The 16710-nt window shown below is 45.7% G+C and overlaps 1 protein-coding gene across 1 annotated transcript in view; it reads right to left on the bottom strand.

The window, feature by feature from the left end:
- The window catches only part of LOC139657658 (probable E3 ubiquitin-protein ligase MID2), a gene marked incomplete at its 3' end in the record, with an annotated part of 55404 nt that extends 39046 nt beyond the window's left edge, over positions 1-16358 (bottom strand). The window contains exon 1 of the mRNA XM_071535557.1: positions 16118-16358. The remainder of the gene's footprint in view (positions 1-16117) is intronic.
- Positions 16359-16710: the final 352 nt, after the last annotated feature.

Genomic DNA, 16710 nt, shown 5'->3' with positions numbered 1-16710 from the left:
AGCATCACTGCTGCTTTGGGAGTATGAAAGGAGGCCAGGCAGCAGGCAGGCAGGGCCCTGACTTTACTGTACCAGTAGGCTTCCCCATTCTCTGGTTACCAATGTTGGCCATTGATGGGGAAAACATGAGGTGGGACTCTGGGGACAAGTTAACCCAGTTCACCTCACTGTGCCTCCATCCATCTCAGGAACTTCCCACCGCAGCATGACATGAATAACACAGCAAGGAACTCTGATGAAATGATATTGACATACCAGGAACTGGTGTGTCGGTCCAGCTATCATCATGTTTAGATATCATCAATAATTCAATATTATAATTTATTGTCTTTCAGAATCATATTGTGATGAATAACAATATAGAGTTATGATTCACAAGTCTGTTGTGAAAATGAATGATAAAACACTACTACTAAAACCCAAAATATCTCACAAAATGAGATCTGAAACAAATTATGGCATTTGAAAATTACAGTTTGATGATATTTTATTCACTGTCAGCCCCACTGGCAAAAGGTTCAACTCTGTATCTTGTTTTTGACAGTATTACTATGCAGTTCAATGAATCAATGAACAACAATTTGATTATTCAACATGTGACTTGATGATATTGTTATATACTGATATCAAAATGCTTTCTTAAGATTATCATGATACCTGTGAAGTTTGGGTAGGAGTTCATAGAACTGAGGGTTGGTTCATGTACTTGTTATTGTTTATATGTCTTGCATATTGCTTATACTGTATGTCTTGTCTGTCAAATCAGAAACCAGTTCACTCATAAATCTTGGATATGTCACTGTTTGTTGTCTACAACACTGGCGCAAAATCAATAAAAAGATTTGAGAAAGAAAGAAAGATTATCATGATACTAATTTTGTCCTCATCACCCAGCCTTAATCCAGAGGAAATTACAGACCCTGGAATGAAAATGCCAGTTATAAAACATGACAAGTGTGCCAGTCAGGGTGGGTGTATGCGCCCGCCTGGCTGCAGATTCCTCTTTGTGTGTGTGGAGCGCTACATTCTTCCACTTGCATATATGTAAATGGGATTTTCAGTGCTGCCATCATGACCTGATTCTGTATAAAATTAGCTGTGTTTGTGCATTCAGGGTAATGCGTATACTTGCTGTGAGTCTCTCTTTCACTTGTGCATATCTAGTGTGTCGGTGAGTGTGTGTGTTGGCCGATTATGTGTGTGGTGGATGGATGTATATGTGTATATGTGAATAGTGCTGTGGGATCTATAGTGTATATCCTTTTGTACAATTACGTGACCTTACAGTTTCTTATGCATGATCAGTGTTTAACTTGTTTGTATGTTTACATGCAGTGTGTGTGTGTGTGTGTGTGTGTCAACCCATAGGTGCTATAACTCTCCAGGTGTGTATATGTAGGAACTGTACGTATGCAGTTGCAGGGCCACTTCTTCAAAGCCATGTTTGTTTTCTGTGTTTCTTTTGGCTGCCTGTCAGCAGTGCTGGTGCGGGTTATATTGTGTGAAGGGCATTTGCTGATGCAAGACATTGAAAATGAAATAAACAATCAATTCTCGTCAAACACAAGGCCAAGCCAGATTTGCTAATTGGTTTAATACATCTATGCATGGCAGCAGAATGAAATTAGATTTTCACAGGGTTGTGACAGTGAGTAGAGCACACCTCTCTCTCTCTCTCTCTCTCTCTCTCTCTCTCTCTCTCTCTCTTTCTCTCTCTCTACTTAACATGTCTGCCTGTTACAGCTTGGCAGCCTGTGGGTAATAAAGTTAATACCGTCAGACGTCGTCTCATCAGCTCTCTGAGGCTCTTTGCTGCAGTGGAGAGTCTTATCAAGCCTCAACACAACACCATGCCCGCCCCCCCGCCCCCCCTCGCTTCTCGCCGCCTCCATTATTCATGTGCATTTGCCCAGGTGTGAACAAACCCAGGATCAGGAGCTCATGAGATATTTAGACGAGGGTGAGCAAGCTGGAAGGAGGGAAGGAGGGAGGGAGAGGGAGAAGAGAGACGCAGCTAACTGTCCACAAGGGCATGAGTAAGTAGGCTACCGCCCTGTTGGCTGGTGTTCGAGGTGTGAACTGTTGACCCAGGAAGTCCTCGACGGTCCTGGGCCGGTCAGAGGAGGACACTGGCAGAGTGGAGAATACAAGAACATGGAAGTAAACCCTGGAGCCCTCCCTCTCTCCAAACGTCTGCTTCTCTCTAACACACTTGCGGGGGCAAAGTCAGATACACTCCTGGCTCCAAAGTACTATTACCTCATTCAAAAGCCATAGGTTCATTCCTCTTTGAGACTAATATCATCTTTTTTTCTCAGGGTATTTTAATCTCTTCCCTCTCTCTACAAGTCTTACTCTGTCTATTTCCCTATTTGTCTCTCTCTCTTCTCTACTTTGCTGCCTACAGTTTGTGTCTGCCAGACATACTTTCTTCTTATGCCTCAGTGTTGCTGCTTAAGCTGATAAAAGTCTCAAAGTCTGCTCTCATACAAAAAACAATCTTGACAAAGATTTCTGACGGTAACCGGCCGACTGCATTTTCAAAGCCAGCTCACCTTGAACATTGCACCGAGAGCTAGAAGATTGATTCTACTCCATTTGCTATGAAATGGTTTCGGCAAACTCTGAAATAACTAACATTGTGGAGTGACGCGCTTCCCCTGGATGCAGTGATGAAACTGTAACGACATGAAATAACGAGATGATCGACTGCAAAAGCACACGCTGCATAACTTGGCAAATCTTTTGTCTTGCCTTGCGGTAAATAAACTAGCTTGTGTTGACAGTTGACACCAATTCAGCTTCAAATTCTTTATATTCTCATCCCACTGTACTGTGTTTATGTGTGTGTGCATGTGCATGTGTGTATGCAAGAGCATGGGGCGAAGTTAATGGCTTACCTTTTACTGGAATTTTCTATAAATATGCAAATTTACTCCACACCGCGTGAAAAAGCAATCTACGCACCGCATAAACGGCAGTTTGAGCTTCCGAATGGAGGATCTTTTCAGCGGAGAAATTGCATTCCCGCCCCTGTAGACCTATATCAGACTGGAAAGCCTGTCAGGAAAACAATCGCCCTCGACATGAAGATTGACGATATATTCCTGAAAAGTTTGCCGATTGCAAAAAAAAAATAAAAAAATAAAAAAATAGCTGACAACTTTAAAATGCTAAACCTTTGAGTCATATTTGTGCAGGCGAACTGATCCGGAAGGTGCCAACTGCCTTATCAATAACCTGCCAAACCGCATTAGCAAATAACGACGCTGTCCAAGCCGGTGCTATTGATTCCGGAGGAGACAGATGCTCGGTTCAATACCGAGGCCTCAGATGCATCAACAATCCTGACTGTTAATATGACAGCTGTCTCCCATTAAGAAACACCTCAGAGAAAAATAGCTCACTGTGGTGCTGAACTCATATTAGAGACTGAGAGGAGGATGGACATTCTTCCTCCCGAGATAAAGACAGAACTGTTTCACTATAAGGAATACTTTTATTCTCTCCCTACTACAGACTGTGCGAGGGTGCGGTAGGTGGGTTTGTGTGTCTTGGAAAGAGAGGAAGAGGGAGAACGTCTTGGTGGTGAGTGTGTGTGTGTGTGTGTGTGTGTGTGCGTGCTATCTCATGTGCATGCTGTTCCCTAAATCTGCCTACGCCGGCAGCCAGGGTTCAATCTTCCAAACTGTCTGCGCAGCCCGCCAGCCGAGGGAAATACATTTATACGCCTGATACAAAAGATAGTACAGATGAAAGAGTTGTCGGAGTTGTCTCGGCTGAATCATCCGTAACCCCATTACACACCGTCGGAGCAACTAACCTCGTTTTGGGGAGCGCACTGTGTCTCGCTCCCTCGCTCTCTGAATAGGGGTCTAGGAAATAATAAATAAATAAATAAATAAAAAAGATGTGAAATGACAAAAATGAAATTGACAATTCAATAGTTTCGACCCTAGATGGATTTTCTGTCCCGGTGCCGCCACGCTATAGTGTGCAGGAGGACGTCACGCTGCGGGACATTCTCACACAACCGTTAAACCGGACTGAAGTGGACTGAGCTGACCTCGACCGGTCTTGACTGGCGGTACTACAGACCGCCTGACCGCGGGACGTTTTTCGCTCTCCCAGCAGTTCATGCTCATAACGCGCCATCCCGTTAGTGACTGTGAACGAGAAAACAGGCCCGGCACAGTTCAGTTAAGCTCATTATGATTTTGCTTTTAGCCTTGAGCGAAACGCTGTTAGTTACCGTTGGGATTGTGCATGGATTAGTGATGCGCGGGTCAGGTTTTTTTTTCAACCTGCGAGTCTGCGACTGCCCGATCCAGCACAAAAACATATCGGAATCCGCCCGACCCATTTTCATACACATAAGACGACGACCCGAAACCCAACCTGGGAAAAAGAAAAGCATATGGTGTATGGATGGCGGGATATACCAGCTGGATATTGGAGAAGTTTATTCTTTGACTGAACCCCACCCAAATTTGTGGTGAAGCCTGCCACCTTATGGGTACTGCACTAGCCATCTGCTATTGGCTGGTCTTTGGTGCCAGGTGATGTCACCTTCTACAGAGTACAACAGGTGGTGACATCACCTGACACCAAAGACCAGCCAATAACAGATGGCCAGGTTTTCCACCATTAGATGTCAGGCTTCACCGCAGATTTGGGTTTGGGGTTTAGTTACTAATTATGATTTTGGTTTTAGCCTTGAGCGAAACCCCATTAGTTACCATTGTAACCATTGTAACTCAGCAGTACAGGCGGGTCCAGTTCCAGCTCCTTGAGTGCGGTCAACCCAGAGCTAATAAACACAAGCTTACTTAAAAGTTTAAGCACTCCGCTCACCTGGGGTCAAAGTCCGTACACTTTCCCCAGGCATAGTAACGGCCAGACGGGCCGCTTGCCACGCCGACTGTCGCAGACGCTGACCATTAATAAAGCAATAGGCGTTTGTGAAGTATTACTAGGCCGTTCCGTTATTCATGATGAGAGGGTGTCGGGGAGAGAGGGATAAAAAAAGACAATACAGAAGGAAACCGACAGAGAGTGTGGCAGAGAGAGGGAGGTCAAGAGAAATCGGCGCAAAAATAGATTGCACACACGGTGAGAAAAACAAAAGAGAGCAATAGAGAGAGAGGGAGGGAGGGAGGAGGGAGGAGGGGTGGGAGACCTTGCCGTCGGTGTGACCCCAGGGAGGGGGTTCCTGTCCTCTATCCTGCTCTTTGCCTCTACAAAGTCACAGCCTTCTATTTATACAGCGCCGTAATGTTTGGCATTTCCTCCGAGGGGCGGGGGGGGGGGGGGGGGGGGCGGGGGGATGAACTATTGTTTTCCTTGGCCGCCGTTTGATTGGCCCGGCAGACTCTGTGCGCTGAAATGTCAGCTGTTTGTAGCTCTATTTGTATTTTTTTTTTTTTTTTTGGACCGGCTTAATTTATCACTGATGCGCGCTCATTTGTTCCTTCTCAAGATGAGAAATGTCGTTACCGTCGGCGAGGTGAAAAGACGTGGCGGTTAACGGTGAAACGGATGAGGCGGGAGACAGGTTGAGGTGATGTTTTTCTCACCCTCACCCTTTGAGAAATGGTTGGTGTGTACATCCGAGGAGAGAGGCGTCCATCACCATGCCGCTGAACCAAAATGCAGATTTGAGCTTGCTGACAAGACATAATCAATGCAAAACGGGATTGACCGCTGTCAGGCAGTGTCAGCCAAAAGTTAAGCAGCGGACAACTTCTCCGACAAAGAGGAAACATGAGCGACCGTGATCGATACTGGCAGACTTGTCTCAATCATAGAAAACGAATGGACTTCCAGGGACTGGTTTCTCTCTAGGAACACACAGAAAGTGGTCCAGGTAGCTGATTAGACTGGCAGGAGTGTGAGTGAATGGGTTCAAATCCTACCTCATGCTCGACTGTCACTTTTCCTCCATTCCTCCCGTCTTCTCACCACTGACTACATTTCTACTATAAGCCAAATGGTTCTCAACGTGGGGTCCGTGGACCACCAGGGGTCCTTGAGAGAGTTCCAAGGGGTCCACAGCAAATTCATAAATTGCTAAACTTCATCATTATTTCATTTACAAGAAGTTAATACAATTAGATAATGTAGAAGAATTACTATTTTGATCATAGTTTCACTGTTATCTCTCTAACTACAATACAGATAGTCATGGAATTCTGGACAAAATCATATCTAACAATAAAAGTATTCTCAGATTTGGGTCCAAGAGACAAAATCTCATCAAATGGGCTCTGTGGCCATAATGTGGACTAAATTAGGGGTCGTTGATATGAAAAAGGTTGAGAATCACTGCTATAAGCGATGATGCCCTCCCACTGCTAGAAAAATCAAGACAGTAAAGATTCATATGGTCTTATTGTTAAATAAAGACAATAAAACAAATATAGCACAAGCACAGTATAGGTATAGTAAATACGTAAGCATCCAAATCCATTTCAGTAGGAACTGAGCGCTCAGGGAAAGCGTAGGCCAAAAGGTCGAATTCAACAGGACCGAGCTCTCTTTAATGGAGCCGCCTCTCACAGGCTCTCCGAAACATTTTGAATAATGTCTTTGTGCGCTGAGAAAACAAAAACACACTCCCCCCCCCCGACTCTCCTCGCTCGAGCCCCGCAACTAAAGCCGACACAAATCAATAGCTCGTTAGTTAAACAATAGCCGCCCAACACTGCCGCATTCTTAAAAATAGCTATTCCCCGGAGCACTGCAATACCAAAGAGAATAATTGTGAAGGTTAACAATGCCTACTGCTATATCAATATTGAACTGAACCGATGGCCTGGAGACTGGGAAAAAAAAAAACGGAAGCTTAGTCTAAGGGCTTTTCACTGGAGGCAGGTTCACACTTCACAGCAACTCCTACTCCTAATCATGACTGGTCAGGATGAATTCGCCGACCTCAGCGGAGCAATTCCACATTCAAGGCAACTGATAGCATTAGGATATTACCGACTGCAGCCTGCTGCAGCCTGACAGGCACGGACATAAGTGGAGGGTCTGGGGAGAATATCATAATTCCACCAGAGATGATTGCAACTAATCTGCCATGAGAGGAAAGGAGCTGATTTTAGAGAGTAGGTGTTCCTCCAAAAATGCCTGCTGGGTGGATGAGTGTGTTTTTTTTCTGTGTGTGTGTGTGTGTGTGTGAGTCATGGAGCTTTTCATTCCTCCACCCCGTGTGCGCCTATCCTCCTCTGCCCCATGACTCTCTCTCCGTCTTTGCTCCCTGCTCTATATAACTCTTAACCCTCCCCAAAAATCTACCAAGCATCCTTTAAGCTCGATTTTTTCTTTTTTCATGCCTCTTCTTGTTTACACCAGACCTCTCGGCCTGTCTCTTTATATCTATTTCTCTCTCTTTCTGCCTCTGTTTGCCGTGCCCACTCCCACTACTTCTGTGGAAACTGCACTCCAGACATCTGGCCTGCGCTGACACTAACCGACCCCACAGCGAGTAGAGATGTTCTTTATAGCGAGTGAGAGGCCTTTGTTATATGGCCGAGAGAGAGAGAGAGGGAGAGAGAGAGAGAGAGAGGGAGAGAGAGAGAAACAGAAACAGGAGCATTTCTCAGCATGCTTTCTCAGTCTAGAGTGGTAGAGCACAAGATAACGTTCCCACCATCGCCATCCACAACTTTTCCATGACTTTCCATGACTAAGTGCTTCCATAAGCTAAAAATGTTATTCCTTCCTGGTTTGTTAACATTGTTTTTCAGCTCAGTAAAGGTCTGGTTTCCACTATACTTGGGCTTGATGTGGACACAAACAGCTGAAAGCCATCATCTAACCGACGCAATGATGTGTGAAACAAGTTGGAAAGCACATTCTGCTATATTCCTGTAGAGTGACCCATTTGTAAAACTCCCAGATATTCCCTGACTTCCCGAGAAAATTAATCAAATTCCTTAATTACCCCTATCTGGAATACGCCTCTCATAATTCCATGATAATCCAGAAAGTCCATGACCAGTGGGAACCTTTACAAGATGTCCGCGCTACCCTTACACGCCATTATGTTTTACTGTACATGTATTTAGCCCCCGGGGTCGACACTCCACCCTGCCTCCTCCATCCATCCAGGAGGCAGGCGGCGTGGTATACTGTACCCAGGAGAGGGGCGTCTGGGGTGGGCTGCGTGACGGCAGAGTTGGGCCCGAGCCCCGGCTCCTGGTGCCAGCAGGTGAGATCATGGGAAACACGTGTGACTCTGTAGGAGTGGACGCAGGCAGCTGGCTGTTAACTAGCGCGGTGGGAGGTTGGCAGCCTCAGCTGCTGCTGTTGGGCTGGGGTAGGAAAGAATCCCCCCCCCCCGTCTGGGTGGATCCTTAGTATTTAGTGTCCTAGTGTTTATGTGCTTTATTGCGTATTGCATTTCTGTCATCAATGTAGCAGTGTGCACATTTACCATCCGATCACACCTACAGTTTGTTTTCTTTGGTCCGAACTGTAATAAACATAATGAAAAAGTTTACTTGACTTTGTTTAGGTTCACACTGTCCAATTACAAGCGAACCAGGGCTTGTAAATAAAAGTCACATGGACTCACACATATAGCTCATTTCTTGGACAGAGTTTTGTCCAAGTTGTCCCAGTTAAAGGATAATACCAGTGTAATTTTTTTTTCCTATCGTCATTAATGCCTATGAAGAGTCTACACCCACTGGCGTATTTGCCACAGTCAGAAGCTACTGCTGTCTGTTCTGCCTCCTCACCACCTGGAGGTCATAGGCTGCCATTGTTTTCAAAAACCCATTAAAAACAGCTCACAGAGACATACTGTTTCATTGATTAGCATAATACATCATTCTGAATTACATGACTATTGACATTTTTCCAAACAACGCCACAATCATTGCAGTTACAATCCTGTCAAAAATAGTTCCATTCTGCCAGAATTGAATGTGAAGAGATCACTGCTCGTCTCCAGATAGACTCCCACTCTGCCTTAAGTTTTGTTTTGCCTTTTCACTGCCACCAGAAGTACGTAAAAGTGCGCCCAAATGGAAAAAGTGTAAATAGTCCCCATTAAACGAGTAATTAGCTGCTTGGCAAAAATCGTGTTAGGAAAAAACTACAGTAGTTGTGTATTTAAAATGATGGATTACATAAGTCAATGCAGCAGTATGTCTCTGCAAGCTGTTTTTAATGGACTAAAGTATGAATAAACCACTTCAGACATGCTTGGTGGGAACACACCCTTGAAAAGTGATTATTATTGTGTCCCTGTCCAATAAGCTTCAACCTACAGACTTCCCTGGCTAATTAAGTTTCAAATGCCACCGCTCTCAAGCCAATGGACTTCTTCTGCAAGAGCAATCCCAGACAATTAGATTTAGGCTTGAGGGACTCCTATGCAATCAGACGCCGTGTCATGTTAGCCAAACTCTCCGGTCATCTGGCCTCTATCCCAGGAGAACGCACCCAGTGAACCGTTAATGAAGTAAAAAAAAAATCTCAGGTGCAAGCAATTCACCTGTTACTGTGGAGCGAAGTACAGAAAGATAGATCTTTGGAGTAAAGCTTGTCATCTGTCACACATATGCTCCACAATAGCGTTTATTTACTACACTGGGACCATATGTAATCTGTTATCCATGTGTACAACACTCATTTGTGTATAACATGCTGTCATTAATCTCAATTTGAAACGGTTTGTACTTGTGCTAGATGACACACACTGATGAGAGAGGGAGGGTGGAAAAGGGAGAAAGAAAACGAGAGGGTGGAATGCAAAGAAAGAAAGAAAGAAACACAACCAAACAAAACAAGAGAAGCAAAAGACAGAGGAGACACCAAGTATCTGCCACGCTGCTGTCCCACTTCGTTCAGTATTCTGGTCTTAATGCGTTTCAGAGTTTCCGCTCCCCACTCCTCTCTCTTAACCCAGCAGGTTTCCGAACCCGGAGCCCCGGAGTTAAGCCCGGGGCTCTGCCTGCAGCTCGTTGGCTTTTACCGTTCTGCCTTTTGGGACGGGACCTGGACAAGCTCTCTGCTCTGCCGTTGCCAGTTAGCCATCTGACCTCCCGCCATCCCCACCCCGGCCTCGGAAGCTGTGCATAGAGAGCACACACGACCTCGTAATACCTCATGAGCAACGGTTCACATCACACCATCTACTTTTGGCACTCCGTTATTGATGTTGCAGAAGAGAGTGTTTTGATATACACAAATGGATTTGGCCTTAAATATGTTTTTACTTTAGCCTGCAACCTGAGGTCTACGGCCTCTTAGTGGTCCAGAGAAGTATTGCAGTGGTCCTGGGATCTTTAACGTTTTGAGAAATGCGATCTCTCCTCCTTAAAAGCTGGCTCATTAAAACATATTGCTAGCCCTGTCATGTGAGACCCTTCTGAGGTAGGCCCACGATCCATTTTAGTTCCTAACCCATAGTTTAGCACACAAGGCTTTTCATTTGCAGGCCATCGGGCTATAAAACACTTGAAGATCCCAAAAACAGACAGTTTGTCTTGGCTTTGAGAGCAGCAAATGTAAACTTTTTTAGCATTTCCCCCAAAATGCCCTGCCCTATTTCTGTATACCCTGTCCTGCTCAGATAGCTGTGCCTGCCAGTTCACCAGCTGGGTGCGACAGTCCGTCCCAGCCTGAAACCAAGCTCTAACAGTAATAAGGCCTTGTTTCTGGATCCCCGTGGCACATACAGATACTCAACGCTCAACCAACACAACCATAAAATCCAATTAATAGATTTTTTGTCCAGGAGGAGAATGCTTAGCGATGTGGTGTCATGCGTGACCACTCCTCACCGCTCTGCACGCAGTGCGAATGCATCTGGGGGCCGCAGTGTGTCTCCCTTGGCGGGGACCTGCTGCAATGGAGAGATCAAAAGGAGTGTGGAGACAAAAGCAGGAGCCAAGCTGTCACACCATGCATTCAAGATATGTCAGCCTCAATTCCCACCAAACACTGAGTCCCTGATCAATCTCCTATTGAGTGGAAACAGTTTCCTCTGTTCATGAATGCAGCTCTGTGTTTTGCAGGATGGTTTTGCATTCTGTCGCATGCATTCAATTTCTGTACATTCCAGAGCTATTATTACTGCAATTACGGGCTGCTTACGTAGATACACTCCATGAATAATTTCACCTACACCGCTGTAATGAAAAATCCATTCGGGAAAATAATCTGTTCTTCCACTGCAAAGAAATGCAATCTAGTCCTTGTCTGGCCAACCACGGACGAAGAATACGAAGACATCTGCCTACGTTCACCGCTGCGTCTGCCACTCAGGCCGAGCCGGGGTGCCGGTCCCGTCGGCGCGGTGAGATAAGCTGATGTGCACCGTGATTCATTGTGACCGGTTCGGGAACGAGGAAGGGAGGAGGCCAAGGGGTGAACGGGGCGCCGGTTGTTTTGTGAGGCACCTCGCTCTGTTCGCGTTCGCGGGAAATAAGCTTCAGTTTCGGGAGAGAGAGAGAGAGGGGGGGGGGACGGTTTTTCATTCATAATGTATGACTGTCACACAGGACGGATCATGGCGGAGTGAGGCGGGAGCGTACCCTGCAGGGGCAATTCGAGCGGTCCGACGCGGAATCATGAGTAATCCCGCTGCCTTGGGTATTAAGTCAACTTCAGCGAACCTTCATGCCTTGCCTTAAAATACAGCGCCTTAAAATACCCCAACGCAGCTTACTTCTGTGGAGAGGGATTTAACATTGCTGTCTTCAGGACATCACTCGTTATTGTAACTGGGGAGCGGGGTGGGCGTCTGTCAAAAGTGTCGGTCACTTCTTGCAAAGGAGTAGTAGCCAAGCGATCTGATTGGTCAAAGTTGTGTTTATCGTAATTCCCATAAAGCGCGGCTAGCCATGCTTTATTGGTTGCTATGCCAACGCTCATGGCAAACATGAAGCTTGTTACTGATCTTTCTGGCATTGCTCTATTTTTTTTATGTCAGTGTACTATTTGGAATGCATTTGTAACTGTTGTATAAAAGCTACAGCACCCTTGGGAGCGTTGGTTGTGTTCATTACTGTGATTATGGCGTCTTCAGCGCTGCGGACTCATCGCTGTCGCGCCCGCTGTAAAAGAACGCCCTCTCGGGTATTACTGCGATAATAAAACAGACAAATAAAAAAGAAAGGCCTTTCACCCTGCCACCATGAAAAATTGCACAAACAGTGAGACCCAACAGTGCATTTAAACCAAAGCGCTCATCCACTGATTTAACATTTGCCGATACAGAAGGCTTTTCTCAGCTCATTTACGATCCTTATGTGCCCGGGTAAAAACTCCGGAGCGCGCTGTTCATTAAAGGGAGCGTGTCTGCTCTGCTGAGATGATTTATTTGAGGCGTTGAGAGGAATTAGCGGGATCGCTGTGGTCCGGATTCGTCGCGGCGCGCCGGGACGCCGTGACGAATGGCGAGGTGTAGAGTGGAGGGCAGGGATTTAAAAAACGTCAGGAGTGCAGATTCATGGCTCCTCTTGGAATTTGGCCTGCTGCCGCGACATTGACCGACCCCAGCACACACACCGGGGTTTCTCCTGGTTTAGAATGCCTCTTTGGTGGTTCCCCTGTCATGGCGGTCACATGACGTCATACGTGAGTTTGCATATTACTGGCATCACCAATTTCAGGCTGTCAGGTTGTCTGTTTCAACGTTTCATAAACGTAAATCCCAGACTTTTCAAGACCACTTACAATGAAGTATAACACCCATGTCATTACTAAAATTAATATGAAAATAAAAAAAAAGTCCTATAACATTACAAATCTGCATAATCTCTAATTTCTCGCTAAACAGCACACCAAGAAACATTAACATTTTAAAGACCTCTAAAGCCAAACTGAAGAGGAAAAGGCTTTATTTAGCAGTTTTCGAGGACTTTTGAGGCCTTCAAAATAGATAATCAAATTCAAGACATTTTAAGACCTTTTCAGGACTTGCAAACACCTTGAATTTGTTGCCGAATGCTTTAGGAGTTGACACATGAACATTATTTTCCCCCATGATCTGAAAAAGTAGCTAGATTTGCCGTGGCAACGTCGCTTAATCTAGCAACAACCCAAGTGGCCAAGTTGGCAACAGTTGCTGCTTTTTAGCCAATTAATACTGCGGGAGGTCCCACCTACACAACCAATGAAACGCCTGCTGCTGTTTCTCCTGCTTAGCGAACTACCCAGTTGTGTCATTCACTGCTGGTCGGATGGCCGAAAGTAAAAAAAACATTCAAGGTCATTATTTTTGTTTGTTTTTCCCTTTTTTTTCACATTGCCTCTAAGGGAAAAGGCTTTAGTGGCTGCCAAAAATTCCCTATGCAGGAAAAACCCTGCGCACACACACACACACACACACACACACACACACACACCAAACACTGTATTTTCTAGCACCACGAGGTACATGAAGAAACCAAGTATTTTGCAAACCAAATCATGACTGATACAAAACATCAAACTCCATGTACTCATCCCAATTCTAAAAGCATCAAAACCTCTAAATTGCCAATGGTGCTTTATCTTTATCTCCCTTGATCCATTTAATTTGGTCTGAGAGAGTTATCGCCTCTTTGACAAAACACTTATCTTAAAAGGATCCAAATCAACAGGAGCAGCATGGTGGTACATCATACAACTATATTGTTCGACAACAACAGTGTTTTCTTTTAAGCTACCACTTGCTCTCAATCCCCTGGCTGTCCTTGGTAAATAGCCAAGGCTTTACAGCACAAAAGGCAAAACAAAATAGGTTAATAGCAGCCAAAACAGACACAAAAGACTGAGCTTTGCCACATGCCTCGGAGCAATGGCAGGGAACGGCACCCACCATTCCTTAGAGAGGGAGAGAGAGAGAGAGAGAGAGAGAGAGAGAGAGAGAGAGAGAGAGAGAGAGAGAGAGCATGGGGAAATAACCCTAAAGACAGAAAGACATATTAGTTAGGAAAGAGAACGTATGGCTTTCGAAGGTAAAAGTGGCAGCCTGGAGCCTCGGCTCTGTCCTTGTCCGTTCGAGACGGGAGCGTACTTGAGTGTGCCGATGTGTAATCGGCCTGATGAGGCATGTTGTGTAATGGCAAGAGACAGGGAAGCTCCCAGGCTTTACAGCGCACAGGGGAACTGGGGGAAACCGCACAGGCTCCAATACAGCGCACTCGTAGGAAGGGCACAGGGCTGATTGGGTTTGTGCTTTTAGTCCGCCTCGTGTTTTGCTTCCCTCAAACGGCTGGCACAGGCGGAGAGAGAGAGAGACAGAGGGAGACTATCAATGTGGAAACATGACTTGGTAAAATTCAGCTAAGAGCCACTTATCCAAGTAGTGGATAGATTCAAATAAAAGGCAGCAAAATGAAGGAGGAAGGCAGTGAGGAGGAGTGGATAGGTGAATGTGGGGGTGGACAGTGTGTACAGTAGGTCCTGTTACTATATTGGGAAAAATAGTGTTACACATTTATTATCTGTAACTGCAGTCAGTTGAATCCATTTGTTCAATAGTGCTCAACATTTACCCGATCCTGACAGACAGCTGATCCCACAGCAACAACATTGATGACCTTCAACACTAATGCTACCCAAACACGTCAGCACACAGCACCATCCAAACCAGCTTAACAACAAGCACATTTCCTCTCTGTCAGCTGAGCTCAGCCACATCATCAGAAAACATGTCAGTTCAGTGTCTGGCATTCGGCATTAAAGCTGAATTATCTGCACTGACACTTGAGCACTTTCCTGACAACTTTCTGCATTTCATCACAGTTTGTCAGGCGATTCGCTCTAAAGGGAATGTGCCGGTGGGAACTTTCTGTTTCATCGCTGTTCAAGGGCAGAAGATTTGTTTTGGATTTTCAGTAGTGGTTCCTTGCTTTGGATCAATTCAAAACAGAAAGCTATGATTTTGGCCTCGTCTGCTTATGTAATGAATAGCACCTGCATTTTCTGGCCAAATATAATCATTTGATCATCTCTTCATTAATCTTAAACCATGTCATGCAATGTCCTATATAACTATAGTAATCCTATAATAAATTGAATAAGGATATTAGGCTATACAAATATTGCAACAAAACTATAAGTCCCAATAGGAATATTATAGTGATACCATAATGTTATTATAAACTCACTACAGACACACTTTAACTCCCTATAGGAATATCACATGAATATTGTGATTTTTGAATCTATGCAATACTGGACAGTCGTTACAAGCGTGATATTCTTTCTTGGATGGCATAACGACCACCATGCACATTGCATTCATAACAAGCTGAAACATTTTGATCACTAATGTGTGGACGCGCACTAATAAACCCCAAAACAACCAGAGGGACAGGCTACATGTGCTTTGTTACAACTGTTTAGAAGACAGCGACACGTCAATCTCCCCGGTCGCGCTTTTAGGATCGAACCCTGATCAATCACTCCACTAACAAGACACCGCTATCCCTATAAGAGCAGTGGTTCCCAAAGTGGGGTCCGGGGACCTTCAAGGGGGTCCTGGAGGCAGGGGTTACAGGGACCCACATGCAGCATTATTTCACTATAATTCACGGAAACTGACTCCAGTGAGAGAGTCATATGTTGCCTGTTCTAGTCACTGGTTTCACTCTCACCACTGTTGCCTCCCTATGTGCAGTGTAGACAGTTATGCAATTCAATACTAAATCAACAACACAGTCTTTCCATACGGGGTCCCTGCCTCGCATACAGTCGTATCAGGTGTGTGATCCCGGTGTGTGTCCATCTGGGGGGGGGGGGGGGGTCACACACATGCAAACCCCTGACGTACAGCGCCAAGTCTAAGTTACGGCTAGACGGCTAGAGATTATACCAACAGCCTACCTCTGACATGTTCGTTCGCGTTTGATTCGGGTCCATTCAAGAAAGGCTTAGGGCGAAGAGCTCGAGAAAATTCCCATGGACGACAAAAAAAAAAAAAAAAAAAAAAGTAATCACCGGTCCCCGCGTCTGTTTCACCGAGCGCTTCTCTCAACCCGCGACGCGTCGGAGCGCTGCCATAAACCTGAACCCAGCACCGCCACACCGAGCCAGACACCTCTGTGTGTGCGCGCGTGTGTGTGTGTGTGTGCGTGCGGAGGGGAGGGGAGGGCTTTCAGACACCTACCAGCTTTATGTGCCGAACGCTCCTTTCTTCTGTCATCTTGAAAGTAGCCCCCAAAAAAATGAAGTTGGAAGAAACACTTGAGGAGGAGGAGGGAGGGAGGGAGGAGAAGGTTGAACCGCGGGGGCGAGGCAGATTAAAGAGACTCCCTTTTTTTTATCCCCGGGTCTGCTCCACACTCGGCGCAGCGCGAAAACGCAAAAAAAAAAAGACCCGGCCCGGTGCGCACCGCTCCGCTGGCACACAGCTCCCAGGCAAGCTGACTATTCAACTTTGGGAAAATGAGAGAGGGAAAGAGACAGAGAGAGAAAGAGAGAGAGAGAGGGGAGAGAGAGAGAGCAGCCAGACAATCACAGGAAAGCGGCTCCTCCTACCCATACAATGCGAAAAGCAAAAGCCAACAGATAGAGGCGACAGCGCGTTCCCCTATGGAACCGACAGCGCGGGGTAGGCTGCTCCAAATTGTAACGCACTACTTTTTACTCATGTCAAAGTAACGTTATTATTTTGTGGAGTCCTTACTCCCCGGATGCAGCAATTCGTTACATTGTTTTTCCGTTACACAGCCCCATTTCGCCCCCCCAAAATGTCAATCT

This window comes from Centroberyx affinis, unplaced genomic scaffold (genome assembly GCF_046629955.1).
Source record: "Centroberyx affinis isolate AG114_WGS23_722 - 3 ecotype Tasmania unplaced genomic scaffold, CSIRO-AGI_Caff_v1 ptg002731l_1, whole genome shotgun sequence".
Classification (NCBI taxonomy): Eukaryota; Metazoa; Chordata; class Actinopteri; order Beryciformes; family Berycidae; genus Centroberyx; species Centroberyx affinis.
Note: the sequence above shows the minus strand (reverse complement) of the source record. Positions and strands in the feature narration are given on the sequence as shown.